This window comes from Crocuta crocuta, unplaced genomic scaffold, assembly GCF_008692635.1.
Source record: "Crocuta crocuta isolate KB4526 unplaced genomic scaffold, BGI_CrCroc_1.0 scaffold647, whole genome shotgun sequence".
Classification (NCBI taxonomy): domain Eukaryota; kingdom Metazoa; phylum Chordata; class Mammalia; order Carnivora; family Hyaenidae; genus Crocuta; species Crocuta crocuta.
Genome location: NW_027531286.1, coordinates 523,265 through 536,745, shown reverse-complemented (window position 1 = coordinate 536,745; position 13,481 = coordinate 523,265). Strand labels below are relative to the sequence as shown.

The 13,481-nt window shown below is 44.9% G+C and overlaps 1 long non-coding RNA gene across 1 annotated transcript; it reads left to right on the top strand.

The window, feature by feature from the left end:
- The first annotated feature begins 3,081 nt into the window (after window positions 1–3,081).
- LOC144237713 (uncharacterized) lies at window positions 3,082–6,920 on the top strand. Its single transcript, XR_013336928.1, has 4 exons — window positions 3,082–3,100; window positions 3,655–3,807; window positions 5,317–5,457; window positions 6,738–6,920. It is a non-coding gene; the product is annotated as an uncharacterized LOC144237713 (long non-coding RNA).
- The last annotated feature ends 6,561 nt before the right edge of the window (window positions 6,921–13,481 follow it).

Sequence of the window (13,481 nt, the reverse complement as noted above, 5' to 3'; positions counted from 1 at the left end):
TGAATTGCTTCTCTGAGGTGCCCACAAATGTATTGGGAGAGAAGCTTCGAGAACAAGTTGAAGAGCGGCTGCCATTCTAAGAAACAGGAGAGATTCCACAAAAGAATCTGGATTATAAATGAGGCGATAGTTCAAGCAGATGAAGCAGCTGCTGAGATAGCTAGGAAGCTGGAGAAGCAGAAGAAATGCTTGAAGAAGGAGAAGAAAGAGCTGGCCGTCCCTGCCCTTGTGTCTTCGGAAAACAGCAGTAGTACCCCAAAGGAGTGTGAGGAGAAAAGTGAGAGACCCACAAGGAAGAAAAAGCAAAAGCCCCATGAGGCTCCTCAGGACAATGGAGTGGAAGACCTATCTGCCTCTATCTCCAAATGCAAGAAAAAGAAATCTTTTTCCAAGGAGGAGCTGGTTAGTAGTGATGTTGAAGAGACAGATGGCAGTGGAAGTTTTCCCAAGAAGAAGTAATCTTTCCCCAAAGAGGAACCAGTTAGCAATGCTAAAGAGGCAGGAAATAAGGCCATCTCCAAGAAAAAAGAAGATAATTCTCTTCCCAGAAGTTATCCCAGGAAGATTAGAATGGATATTTACCTGGCTAAGCATAACCCACATGACATTTTCCCAACCTATCTCTTATATTCCAATAAAAACAAATTCACAAGAATCAAAAAAAATTCTGATACGAGTCCTTCTACTCACCTTTCCTGTATGACACATTTGTAAGTCTATCACCAGATACTTACTACATAATTACTTAAGTTTTTTAACTATAGAATAACCCTGGAGTGATAACATGATAAGAGTATGACTAATTGAAATTTTTAAGTTAACCAGAACAAATCATAACAAAACAGAAAATCAATTATTTCTTTCTCTACTTACTCGTTGTTATACAATGAAGAGTATCTGCCTGGTGCTTAGAATTTAATGCTTCCATGGAAATCACTAGCTGTCCTTCTAGCAATGCTTCACTTGATACTCGTGTTTCACACTTCCAGTGAATTATTAAATATTTCAAAATCTGAAAAGGGTACAATTCAAAGAAAACAAATCTTTGGAAATCATAGTAATAATAAACGTATATGATACGGTTGAATTAATAATCCTAACTTCCAAAAAGTAATATTCTTGCTTGCAAAATGTCAGATTCACATTTGTTTAGAACAAAGTTTTGTGTCTAAAAAGAATAACTAGGAAAGTGACATAAGAAAGGAGACATAAGAAATTAACACAATGCCCAACAAGACAGGAAGTGGAGACAATAAATTGCTTCATTCAAAGGGTAGGTTCATCTGGAAGTAATATTTTGGAAAAATTAAGTGGGAGTTTGTTTTTCCTGTTTCTTTTTTTCTCCCCAAGTAAAAGCCAACATGAAGATTATGAATAAGAGTGGCATCTGGTTATGAATCATCTTTACCTTTCATTAAATCATCAGTTCTGAGGATGGAAATACTAGTTAAAGATCACTGGCTCTGGAGGCAGAATCCTGGGTTTGAATGCCTGATATGCCATGTGATCTTAGGCAAGTTATTTAACTCCTCTCTTCTTCAGCTTTCTCATTTACCAAAATGAGGACAATCTACCACATATGGCTGCTGCTAAATGTGAGCAGAATAGTAAGAGCAAAATGCTTAACACAATGCCTGGCATATATATACATATATGCACACACGTACACATATGTACATATACATACATGTGAGTGTTATATATACATATTTTTAATGCTTATAGACATTAGCTTTCACTTTTATTAAGTTCATCTTTGGTGAAGACTGCACACTATTTTTTTTTTTCTAGGAGAGAGAGAGAGAGAGACAGCGTGAGCAGGGGAGGGTCAGAGAGAGAGGGAGATACAGACTCTGAAATTGGCTCCAGGCTCTGAGCTGGCAGTCAGCACAGAGCCTGACGCGGGGCTCGAACCCACAAACCGCGAGATCATGACCTAAGCGAAAGTCGGACGCTTAACCGACTAAGCCACCCAGGCGCCCCAAGACTGCACACTATTTTAAATTAAACAGGTTTCCAAGATGTCTAGATAAAACATTCAATCTTGAGGAGACAAATTAAAAGAAAATATACTGCATTTAATTCCATTATTTATGGAAGTAGACTCTCTCTTCCACACTAAGGTACCATAGGGAAAATTACCAGTCCTTTGCAAGGAGATCACAGTAAGAGAACTTGGGAATGAATCTCCTAACTTGTACCCGAGTCTGTAAGGATGGTTTCCAGGCATCTCTACAGTCTAACACCTTCCTTCGCACCTTCTCTGTCGCTGTGTCCCCGTTACCGTTTTCACGCAGTTTCTTTATCCGTGAGGGAGGAGTCGGGAAAAGAGCACTAGCCTGGAGTCACAAGCTCTGGGTTCTAGCCTAGGTTCCGTCGTCTGTAAAATCTAACCCTCCGACTTTCTTTGCTGAGAAAGAAGGAGGCGAGAGGGCCGGGAGAACTCTCGGGTGCCGTCGGGCTGACCCCCGTCTGGCCTGCGGTTCTGTCTAGCACCCCTTGCAAGACCAGCAGCTTGAGAACTTGATCGGATGTCGGCCATGAAGGCGCCTCAACGGGTGAAGCCACGTGGCGAGGCGGCACCGGGCGTTAAGTCCCACCTTCCAGAGCTGGAAAGTTCTCTGGCCCGCACGCCGGTTGGAGCCAGGGGAGGCCTCTGCACTGTCATCACGCAGCGGCCACGGCCGATCCTGGAGTGCTCCCCAAGCGCGGCCCGCCCGGCCGAACACGACTCTCCCTCACTCGCACTTCACCACCGCTGGCCTGGACTTCCGCCCGGGGCTGCCCATCCCTCCCTCCTGCGCGTCGCCTCGGCACTGGGGGACACCTAGGCTGGCCTCCCGACCTGAACCTGGGCGCCCACTAACGCTGGGCAAACACTTCAGCCTCCTGCGCCTTGGGCAGTGCCATCTCCTCGCGGCCATGCCCCCAAGTGAGCCCGGGCGCTCACTCGTCCGCTCCTCACAGCCCGGCATCCTGAACCTTCCTTCTCTACCTCAGGCACCGCCAGACCCAAACTTCGCGGCCACCTCACAAAGCCCTTCTCACACAGTGTCGTTCTCTGCTTTCTCTCCCTTCCCNGCCGCCACTGAGGCTGGAGGTGAGCGGGACGGAGGCCGGGACGCGACTCTCCTTCTCCCGGAGGAGACTTTCCCACGGTTCCGCCGAGGCGCAGCCCTCAGCCGCGGGAGAAGCCGCTGGTGCCGGGTGCGGGATCCCCAAGTTGGTTTTTGACCCCCAAGCAGCCTCACCTCCTAAGGGGGCCATCCCAAGTGTCCTAGGCCAACCTCTGGTTCCCACATTTACCAAATAAAAATACAGGACGACCCAGTTAAAATTGAATTTAAGATTTAAAAAAAAAAATTATTTTTAGGGATACATATATCCCATGCAATATTTGGGACCTACATATTCTAAAAAATGATTCATCTAAAATTAAAAACTAGGCGAGTTGTATTTTATCTGGCAGCCTACCCCAAGCATGTCCCCAGCTTCATTCCCAAGTGCCTGGCTAGCCCCTGGCTGGACCTGGAAAGGCCCCCCACGCCAGGGAATAGGCTCCTCCCCACGTTTGGCTCTACACTAAATATGCCAACTGCAGAGGCTGGCTTTTCTGGGCTCCAGCTGACAGGACAAGTTCTGGGGTTTTCATAGAGTGTTACCAGCTGGAAGGAAGCTATTACTCCAGACTTCAGCTGCTGGACTTCGGGCTGGTTCAGGGAGGGACAGCGAGGGACGTGTCGAGAGGGGCTTGAGCCCAAACTGGTAATCTGGCAGCTGGTTCCTCAGGCAGCTGAAAGGAAACAGGTGAGAGAGATTCCTATGAGGCAAAGAGTTGCCCAAGGAGAAGGGTGGGACAGGGTGTTGGCTGCTTTCCTTCAGGGAAAATTCTTCCACTCAAACTCCTAGAAGCCAGGATTGGACAGAACAGATGGGGGAGCTGGCAGAGTGCCCATCCGGTACACAGCCTTGATGCCTGCTCCAAAGAACATGTCTGCTGAGACCTGAATCATAGCCTTGGCCAGTCCAGGGTCAGCGCTATTGACCAGCCTCCCTATCTCAGCTGCTCACAGGAAGACCTACTAGAGAGAGATGGGTTTTATTTCTGGAAAATTCATCATAAGACCATCTCAGACTTGGGACATCTGGCTGGCTCAGTCAGAGGAGCATGCAACTCTTGATCTCGAGGTCATATCTTCGAGCCCCAGGCTGGGTTTTAAAAATCAAGTCTAAAACAAAATTTAAAAAAAAATTCAGACTTGATAAGAGAGCTGGCATTCGGGGGATCATTGGAGTCTGCCTCTCCCCACCACTCTTCTCTCTCAGGTGTTCCCTTTTGCGCAGAAGGGTTGTCAAGGGGACGGGAGCTAACATTGATTGAATGACTGCATGTTATCTGATTCCACTGGCTCTTCACACAAGTTTTTTCACTCTTACAAGTATCTTATAAGATACTTATTACCTTCACCGTATTCACTAGCCATCAGTGAGGAACCAAGGCACTGAGGATGGCTTTCTCAAATATTTCCTATAGAGAGTTTTGGCTCAGCAGGAAATGCCCCACCTTGAAAGTGGCATTGGAAATGAAGGGTGGAGGAACAGTTGCCCATGTAGAAGTACTTCAGATGAGTTGGTCGTCCTGGCTTCCAGCCCTTGGCCTTGGAGTGAGCATCAGGGATAAACATGCAGGGAACACCCAACACCCTCCTAGAGTCAGGGAGGGCTGACAGAGGTATCCAAGGACACAGCCGCCTACTATTAATGGAGGTAGGCAGAAGTAAGGAAGGGAGTCTTTGATATGACGGCCTGCCCTCAAGTCTTCCATAGCGTAAACCCTTGTAGTTAGGCAAGGTTTAATGCAGGCTTGACATTTGGTGGGCATCCGCCCTGGCTAAGTGGTCCTCACTTTTTCTAATTCATCTTAAGTAATCCTCTCAACATTGTATGGAAGGAGTTATCATTGCTTTATAAAAGATGAAGATGAGTGGCTCAGTCGGTTAAGCGTCCGCCTTTCGCTTAGGTCATGATCTCACGGTTCGTGGGTTCGAGCCCCGCGTCGGGCTCTGTGCTGACTGCCAGCTCAGAGCCTGGAGCCTGTTTCAGTCTGTGACTCCCTCTCTCTCTGACCCTCCCCTGCTCACGCTGTCTCTCTCTCTCTCCTAGAAATAAATAAAAATATTTTTAAAAAAATAAAAATAAAAATAAAAGATGGAAGATGAGATTCCAAGAAGAGGTTGTATGACAGTGAGTTGTAAATGGTGGGGCCAGAATCTGAAACGAACAAAATGTCTTAACACCACTTTCTACACCCTACAGCTACCCAGTGCATCTCCCATCTGGATGTGACTGCTTGTCTCAGAGTCCTGTAGAATGGGAACATTGACATTACTGTGAAAAGCCAATACCATCCAAAAACAAAGGAGCCAATGAACATGGCCTCGTCTCCCAGAAACTAAGGTTTGAATGAGCCACAGCTCCCAACCCTTCTCTAACCCATCAATGTGTGCTCCATCCTGCTTGAGGTCTAGTAACTAATATACTATTGCACTCCACATTATTTAAATGGTTTTTACTCAGACCCCATCCTCAGAGCAGTAGAATGTCAGAGCCAGAAGGGAGTGCAGAGGTTATCAATTATCTTCAATAGATGAAGAAATTTGAGGCCCAAAGAAATTAAATGACCTGCCCAACGTTAAGGTCACTTTTGTCAACCAGGTCGACCAAGGAGCTTTTGGATGCTTCTCTGGACATTCTCAGCCCTGGTGTTCAGGGTCTTATGATCAGTGTTACCATGGGCCCAGTATTCCCCAGTCCTTAGATTTTGTCGCGTATTAATTCTGCTTGCATTCCTTCCCCCACCTCAGGATTTGGAATACTGTTGCATGTCTGCTTTGGACATCCTGTTTATTCTGAAAAGAAACCCCATCTAAAGAGCCCCAGGTTGATTCTGACCCAAACCCAAGGGTTTAAACGGAACCAGAACAACCTAAAGAATGCCCCCAGGTGAACATTGACATTTTAGGAACTTTTGAGCGTTCTTTCCCTTTTGAATGTGCCCTCTCTGTGTATATGATTCCTAGACACCTTGTAGGTCTACCTTGTTCTCAGGCTCCCCTAGAGCATTCAAAGGTCCTGAAGAGATTGACCATAGGAACTTAAGTGGAAACTATCCTTGAGATCCACCTTATTAGGCTGATGCAAAACTATATCCATTTGAGAATTCTCTTTCCCCCTGGGAAACAATTAAAAGAGGCTGTTTCCTATACATGCAACAGGAAAGGGTTAACTGTTTCTCTCGGGTCCTGAGCCAAGTCTGTCCCCTACCAGTTCCCATAACCGGGTTTCCTGAAATGGAGCAGGTCCCAGGTGCCTCTCCACTAATCACATCCTTGGAAATGGGGCCAGGAAGCTCAGATTAGCTCATCCCTTCACCTTCTTGAGGCCTTCTCCACCTGGAGCACAGAATCTGGGGCAGCTTCTCTACTTACCTCCCTCTGCTTCCCTATCCAGGGTCAGACAGGGATGTGCTCACGGAGGTATGTTAGGTTGTGGGGGCACTAGAAGCCACGGTGGTGCTGACTTTTGTGCCAATTCTTAGACTACAGCATTTGTCCTTCCTCATTCTAATACTTACGGGCAAAGGAAAGATTCTCCCCCAAGACAATACTAGAGTTTGTATAACTAGAGTATTTTTTTCTTCACCCCTTTTCCCTATGTTTTCTTCCACTACTTCTTAGAATGACTGACTATGGTACCAGATAGCTTCCTGTTTTTCCTGGCTGACAATCCCCCTGTGTACAGAGTCTGATGCCTCATCCATCAGTAGCAGGTTCTGGGCCCAACCCAGGAGATTTCATTCCTTCCCTGTTAGTGTCTAATTTCTACTCTTCCTTGATAACCAATAAAATCTGTATCACAAAGCTTGTCCTGCTCTCTAATTGGCTTTTAACTGTCTCTCTAGGCAGGTCTGGATTTGTCCCACTAGGCTGATGTCCACTACAAGGGAGGTATTCTTTGTGGCATAGAAGCCTTGGGAGTGGAAACAGCAGTGTATCTGGTCACACACAACTGAGTAAACCTATAGATCCAAAGGCAAAATGATCAACTTTATAGATGAGTAGGCTAACTGGGGGAAAAAGGTTCTTCTTCTAGGAGCCCCATTCAAGAGCACACTGGCTCCACATGTTTAGCCTTGGTTCTGCCTTTGTATAACCATAGTACTCTAAGGACTTGATCGTGGATATTGGTGTATGGGGTCTTTAAAGCTAGTAATATGGAGCCGTGGTGGAGCTGATTTTCCACTGATCTCTGAAGTTGACTTGATTTCATCCATTCTAGCTTTAAAGCCACTACTATCTTCTGGTTCTGCAACTTCCTTTCTCACCAGCTGAAAAGAAGTTATGGGATCGAAAGTCTAAAAGGGAGAGGATGTCTGAACTTTTTTCCTATTTTACCACTCACTTTCAGTGTTAGGTTTCAGTTTTCCTCAACTAAAATAGGAGAGTTGTCCAAGGACTATAGTTAAAATAACATCTGTGAAACAATTTGAGAGTCTTAGAATCTTTTTTTAAAGATTTTTTAAATTTTAAGTGATCTTTATACCCAACATGGAGTTCGAACTCATAACCCTAAGATCAACAGATTCATGCGGTACCTGAGCCAGCCAGGCACCCCTAGAATCTTTAAATTAGAGGAAATCTTAGAGGTCGTTTCACCTAGTATTTCCCAACCAGAGGAATAATTGTTTTTTTCCAATTCATTTCCTTTATCTCCAACCCTCCTCCCGAACAGCCTATCTCTACCTTCTTTCTCAACCCCTTCCTAGTATCCAAGGTAGAGAACTGATCTAGTTTGCACAATATATTTCATGTGCTTAGGGTTGTGAAATACTGCTCTAATTCAGCTCCCTGTTTCATGTAATAGTCATTCTAACAGCCCCGACAAGTTGATAACTCGCTTTTACTTGAATAACTCGTGTTGGGAAAGTTGCCACCTCAGAGGCAACCCACTCCAGTTTTAGACAGCAGTGGTTTGGCAGGGAGTTTTTCATTATTTGAACTGGAACTCCCCCACTGTATCTTCCACCCGTTAGTCCCTGCTCTGCCCTTTGAAGCCACAGGGAAGTCATCTAATCCCTTTATAAAGGGCAGAAGGGAATACCCAGGATTGTTATTGTTAACCTGTCACAGTGGTTCAGACCTGGCCTAAATGATTGTATTACAAATGTCCTGTGCTTTGTACACTAGCTATGTTCCTAACACATTGTGTAAACGTAGTTGTGTGTGACTCAAATCATTTTAGACACACTGAGAAGTTGTCTAAAAGCAACCCTGTTACCTGTCCTTTCACAGACTGAAGAATTTTGTTGTAATGCAAAGAACCTCCCCCATTAAACTTTTCTGCAAATCTGGATTTTTCATACATCATGTTTTACCTAAGCCAAGATTTGCCTGGGTACAAGACAAGCAAAATAATGACCACAGCAATAGCTAACATTCACTGAGCCTTTTCTGTACCTGACATGCGTTATTTAATTTCTCACCACAACTGCTTGAAAATGATCCCCGGTTTATGGGTGAGGAAACCAAGGCTTGAAGAAGTTAAATAACTTATCCAAGATCACACACTTAGAAAATGATGGGCCAGGATTCCAACAAGGTCATAGGACTCCAGAATCTTGTGTCTTAACCACCGGGAAGTTTCAGATGCCAATAATAATTGAAATGACTGGCTACTTAGGTGCATAGCTCAGCACAAGTAAATTAGGCTACAATACAGAAAACTGACCTAAAATTGTTGCAGGTTCAAAGATGTACACTAATGCTACTCATTTTGGGTTCCGGCACCCAAAATCTACTCTTTTGTAGGTTTCCTGCACAACTCACATTTTTCAGTGCCATTTGATCAAGGAGCTCCAAAGACTTCCCTTCAGCTGTTAGTATGAAGCAGATGCTGCCAAAATTTATTTCAGGCAGAAGGGTGTGATCAGACACTTTTTCACAGGATTTGTGTATTCCCAGGGGTATGTGGCATAAGCTTCTTAGAAGAAAGAAGTGGTTCATCATTGACAGGGACCATCAAAAGTACTAGAATCATGGTTGATCCCAGTCTGCTCCCAGATGGGTTGAAATCGCTCAAATGTGTTTTTAGGTCCCGTTTTTCATGGTGTTTAGGTTTGCAAGATAAAAATAGTTTGGGAGGGATGATCCATAAATAAAGCGCTGTTTTGAATCCAAACTGGACAAAGATAAATGGATGTAATAGTCCTGTGTCCTCAAATCAGTTCCAGTTTCTCCAATTTTAGTCAACAACAGCAAGCCCTCACAACATTGCTCAGCTCAGAGCACACCCCTCAAGGCTCCTGGAACCTCGGACTTTCCTACACTAAATAAGGGAGCTCCAGGTAGTACTCTTCTGTCCTCTGTGCCCCTCCCCCACCGGCCCCAACATCAGAACTCCCCGTTTGATGTGAGACTTTATCTTGGCTCATCTGCAGACTTTTGTTTTCAAATACATGATCGTTCTTTGCAAATCTCATCCCCAGCAGATGTTACGCAGGCCTCCTGGGCCACAGCTGTCAGGAAATCAGGCCAGTCCTTGTAAGACACCAGAACTCTCCTTGCAAGTCCACCTTTCTGACCTTTACTTTGTACACCAGGACACCAGGCTTGTTTATAACCTCAAGGCATAGACCCAGGTGAGGAAATACACAATTTTCCTTATTTCTTAACCTAGCTCTTCAGCCCCCATTCCTTCTAATGGCAGCAAAATAATGAATTTTGCCAATTCCAGACAACTCAATCATTTCAAGTTTTAAACTCAGTCTCTCAGGATTCTCCTTCCTTCTCCTCACAATGTTCTAGTCGGGGGTTCACATTTCATTCTGACATCAGGGAAGGGCACCAAGGTCAAGTGCGGACTTCTATTCCTCTTGCCTTACTTGGTTGCTCTTGGCCATTGGACTCTATCACCATTGCATCTGCTGCTGAGTTCTCTGGTGGGTTGCACCTGCAGCCTTGGTATAGAAAGGCACAGTGGCCATTTTGCAAGGAGCTCAGTGGCTCCCATCTCAGCTCTTCCTGGTACTACTGAGCCTCCATCTGGCTCCTGGCTTGGGTCACGCAGCCCTTAGGCTCTACTGTGGGGTTCATTCCTCCCCCCCCACAAACACCCTCCACAGCAATCCCCACAGCCACCTGGCTCTCAGCTCACCTTCACACTCCTCTTGGAGGCTGGGCACCAAGGCACTTTTCAGATCTCCTCCAAATGTCAAGAAGCCAAGTAGACTTGGCTTAGAGAGTGAGAAGGTTGTGGGTAGTGAGGAAATGCAACATATCTCAGACCTGCTTTGCCTACATGGGTGACAATGCCATTTCTACTCTGCAGCAGTAGTTGTCCCTTGGTAGCACAGGGGGCTTTGAAATGCTGGGTCTTCTCAGATTTCTAGGAATGGAATGGAGCATAAACCTCTTCTGCCTGCTCTTATTTGGTGGTGAGCACAGAAAACAGAGCCCAAGGTGCATCTAAACCCTCTCTCCTCCTTTCTCAGTCTTTTCCAATCCAGGCTTGGAAAGGATTGTATTTCTGTGTGGAGGGGAAACTCACATGCCCTTTCCATTTCACAGTTAATGGCATAAACTCTAAATTTTAGGTTTATCAGGTTCTGTCTCTTGATGTTTAAAAGAAACTTCTAAAAATCCCTCTCAAGAACCCAGCCCTTACAATTTAAAACTGGAGCTTTCAAGAATATCTCTTCTGCAACACAGGAAACAACAGGTGTTGGCGAGGATGCGGGGAAAGGGGAACCCTCTTACATTGTTCATGGGAATGCAAACTGGTGCAGTCACTGTGGAAAATAGTACAGAGGTTCCTCAAAAAGTTAAAAATAGAACTACCCTACAATCTAGCAATTGCACTACTAGGTATTTACCTAAAGGATACAAAAATACTGATTCAAAGAGAAACATGAACCCCAGTAATAAATTTATAGCAGCATTATCCATAATAGCCAAATTATAGAAATGATTTCACTTGTGGAATTTAAGAAACAAAATAAATGAACATGGATGTGGGCAAGCCAAGAAATAAACTTTTAACTATAGAGAACCCTAACAGATGGTTACAGGAGGGGACGTGGGCAGGGCATGGGTTAAATGGGTGATGGTAATTGTGATGAGCACCGGGTATTATATGTAAGTGTTGAATCACTAAATTCTACACCCAAAACTAATATTACACTGTTATGTTAACTAACTGGAATTTAAATAAAAACTTGGAGGAGAAAAAGAACATCTCCTCTGTGATACATTTGAAAAGGTCGAGTTAGGAATTCAAAAGCCCAAGACTTTGACTCTGATCATTCTGTATCATCCCTCTGCAGAGGATGCTGCATCTAGAAAGCACTTGCTGCTTCTTAATGGTGGGAGATCAATTCAGGGTAAAAGAAATGGAAAATGCATTGTTTGATGTGAAAACATCTAGTTTTATCTTTGTATAACAAGGAGTCACCTTCTCTCCCAAAATCTTTTCTGTCACTCATTAATTTATTGCACAGATATCTACATGTCTGCTCTAGTAGGGACACAACCAGGAACTGGAAGTGCTCTCTTCTTTCACAAGTTCACGATCTAAGAGGGAACACAACCAATGGGTAGTGATAATCACATGCTGTCGGAAGGCCCCTATCCCAGACTTGAAGCCCATGGGAGGTTTCCTGGAGGAAATGATACCTACATTTAGACCTAAAGAGTAAATCCTAGCTGAATGGAAAAGGAAGCGTTTCCAACCAAAGGGAACACCATGTCCAAAATCTCACACACACTGGAAAAACTCCAACAGACTCCTTATGTCTAGGAGTGTCAAGTGAGCAGTGGTGAGCAAAAGAGGCTGGAGAGGTAAGCAAGGTGTGTAAACTCTGTTAAGAATTCTGGACTTGATCCCAAAGGCATTGGGGAGCCACTGAAGGGTTTTCAGCAGAGGAGTGATCTGTCAGATTGTTGTATTAAAATGATGCTCTGGGGGTGCCTGGGTGGCTCAGTCGGTTAAGCGTCAGACTTGGGCTCAGGTCATGATCTCCTGGTTCATGAGTTCAAGCCCCAATTCAGGCTCTGTGCTGACAGCTTGGAGCCTGGAGCCTGCTTCAGATTCTCTCTCTCTCTCTCTCTCTCTCTCTCTCTCTCTCTCCCTCTGTCTCTCTCTCTCCCCCTCTCAAAAATAAATAAAACATTAAAAATAATAAAAATAAAAGACTCTCTGGCTGCAGAGTGGTAGATAAGGTGACCCAGGAAGAATGCACAGAATGAGAAAAGGGCCTAGAAGAAAACAACACAATTAAGTGACAAGCAGAAAGGAGCTCACAAAAGAAAACGGAGAGAGACCACAGGGGCTAAAGGAAAACCAGGAGTGGGACAACCCTAAACCAGAGGAAGAAAATTTCAAGAAGCAGGCATAATGAGAGCCAACCACTGCCAAGAGAAGCGGTAAGAAAGCAACTGGAAATTAACATTGGATTTAGCAAATGGATTTCTGACAACCTTGTTTGAAAGCAGCTGCAGAAGAATAGAAGTTATGTTGCATTGGACTAAATCAATTGCATCAGTGCTCATTGTCTCCTTTACTCACAATCTGTCTCTGCACTGATGTGTCCCAAATCTGTATCAAAAGTTTAGATCTCCACTTTTAGCTTCACACCGAGATACAATCGACTCCTCAGTATGTCTACTTCATTGTTTCAAAGGTATCTCAGACCCAGCAGGTTCTGAAACCTACACTCTCCCCACCCAAACCTGGTCTTCCTCCTGTGTGCCTCGTCTCAGCAAATGGTACCTTCAGTCTTCCAGCCACACAATCCTCCCTCAACAAACCCTTTCCTCACCCTATATCTGTCTAACCCACTGTCCCATCTTGTCAATTCTTTCTACCTATGTGTTCCTCTATCTCCACTGCCAGCATTCAAGTTCAAGCTACCATCTTCTGTCTCGTCTAAACCACAGTGGTAGCCTCCTCATTGGTTTCTCATATCAACTTGCACACCCCTCCAACCCATTCCCCACACATAAGCTGGAGTAATCATCTTGTATTTTTTTTAATTTTTTTTAATGTTTTATTTATTTCTAGGAGAGAGAGAGAGAGACAGCGTGAGCAGGGGAGGGTCAGAGAGAGAGGGAATCACAGACTCCGAAATAGGCTCCAGGCTCTGAGCTGGCAGTCAGCACAGAGCCCGACGCGGGGCTCAAACCCACGAACTGCGAGATCATGACCTAAGCAAAAGTCGGACGCTCAACCGACTAAGCCACCCAGGCGCCCCTCACCTTGTATTTTTTTAATGTTTATTTATTTTTGAGAGAGAGAGAAAGACAGAGAGAGAGCATGAGCAGAGGAGGGACAAAGAGAGAAGGGGACAGAGGATCCAAAGTGGGCTCCGCGCTGACAGCAGAGAGCCTGATGCAGGGCTCAAACTCACAAACGATGACATCATGACC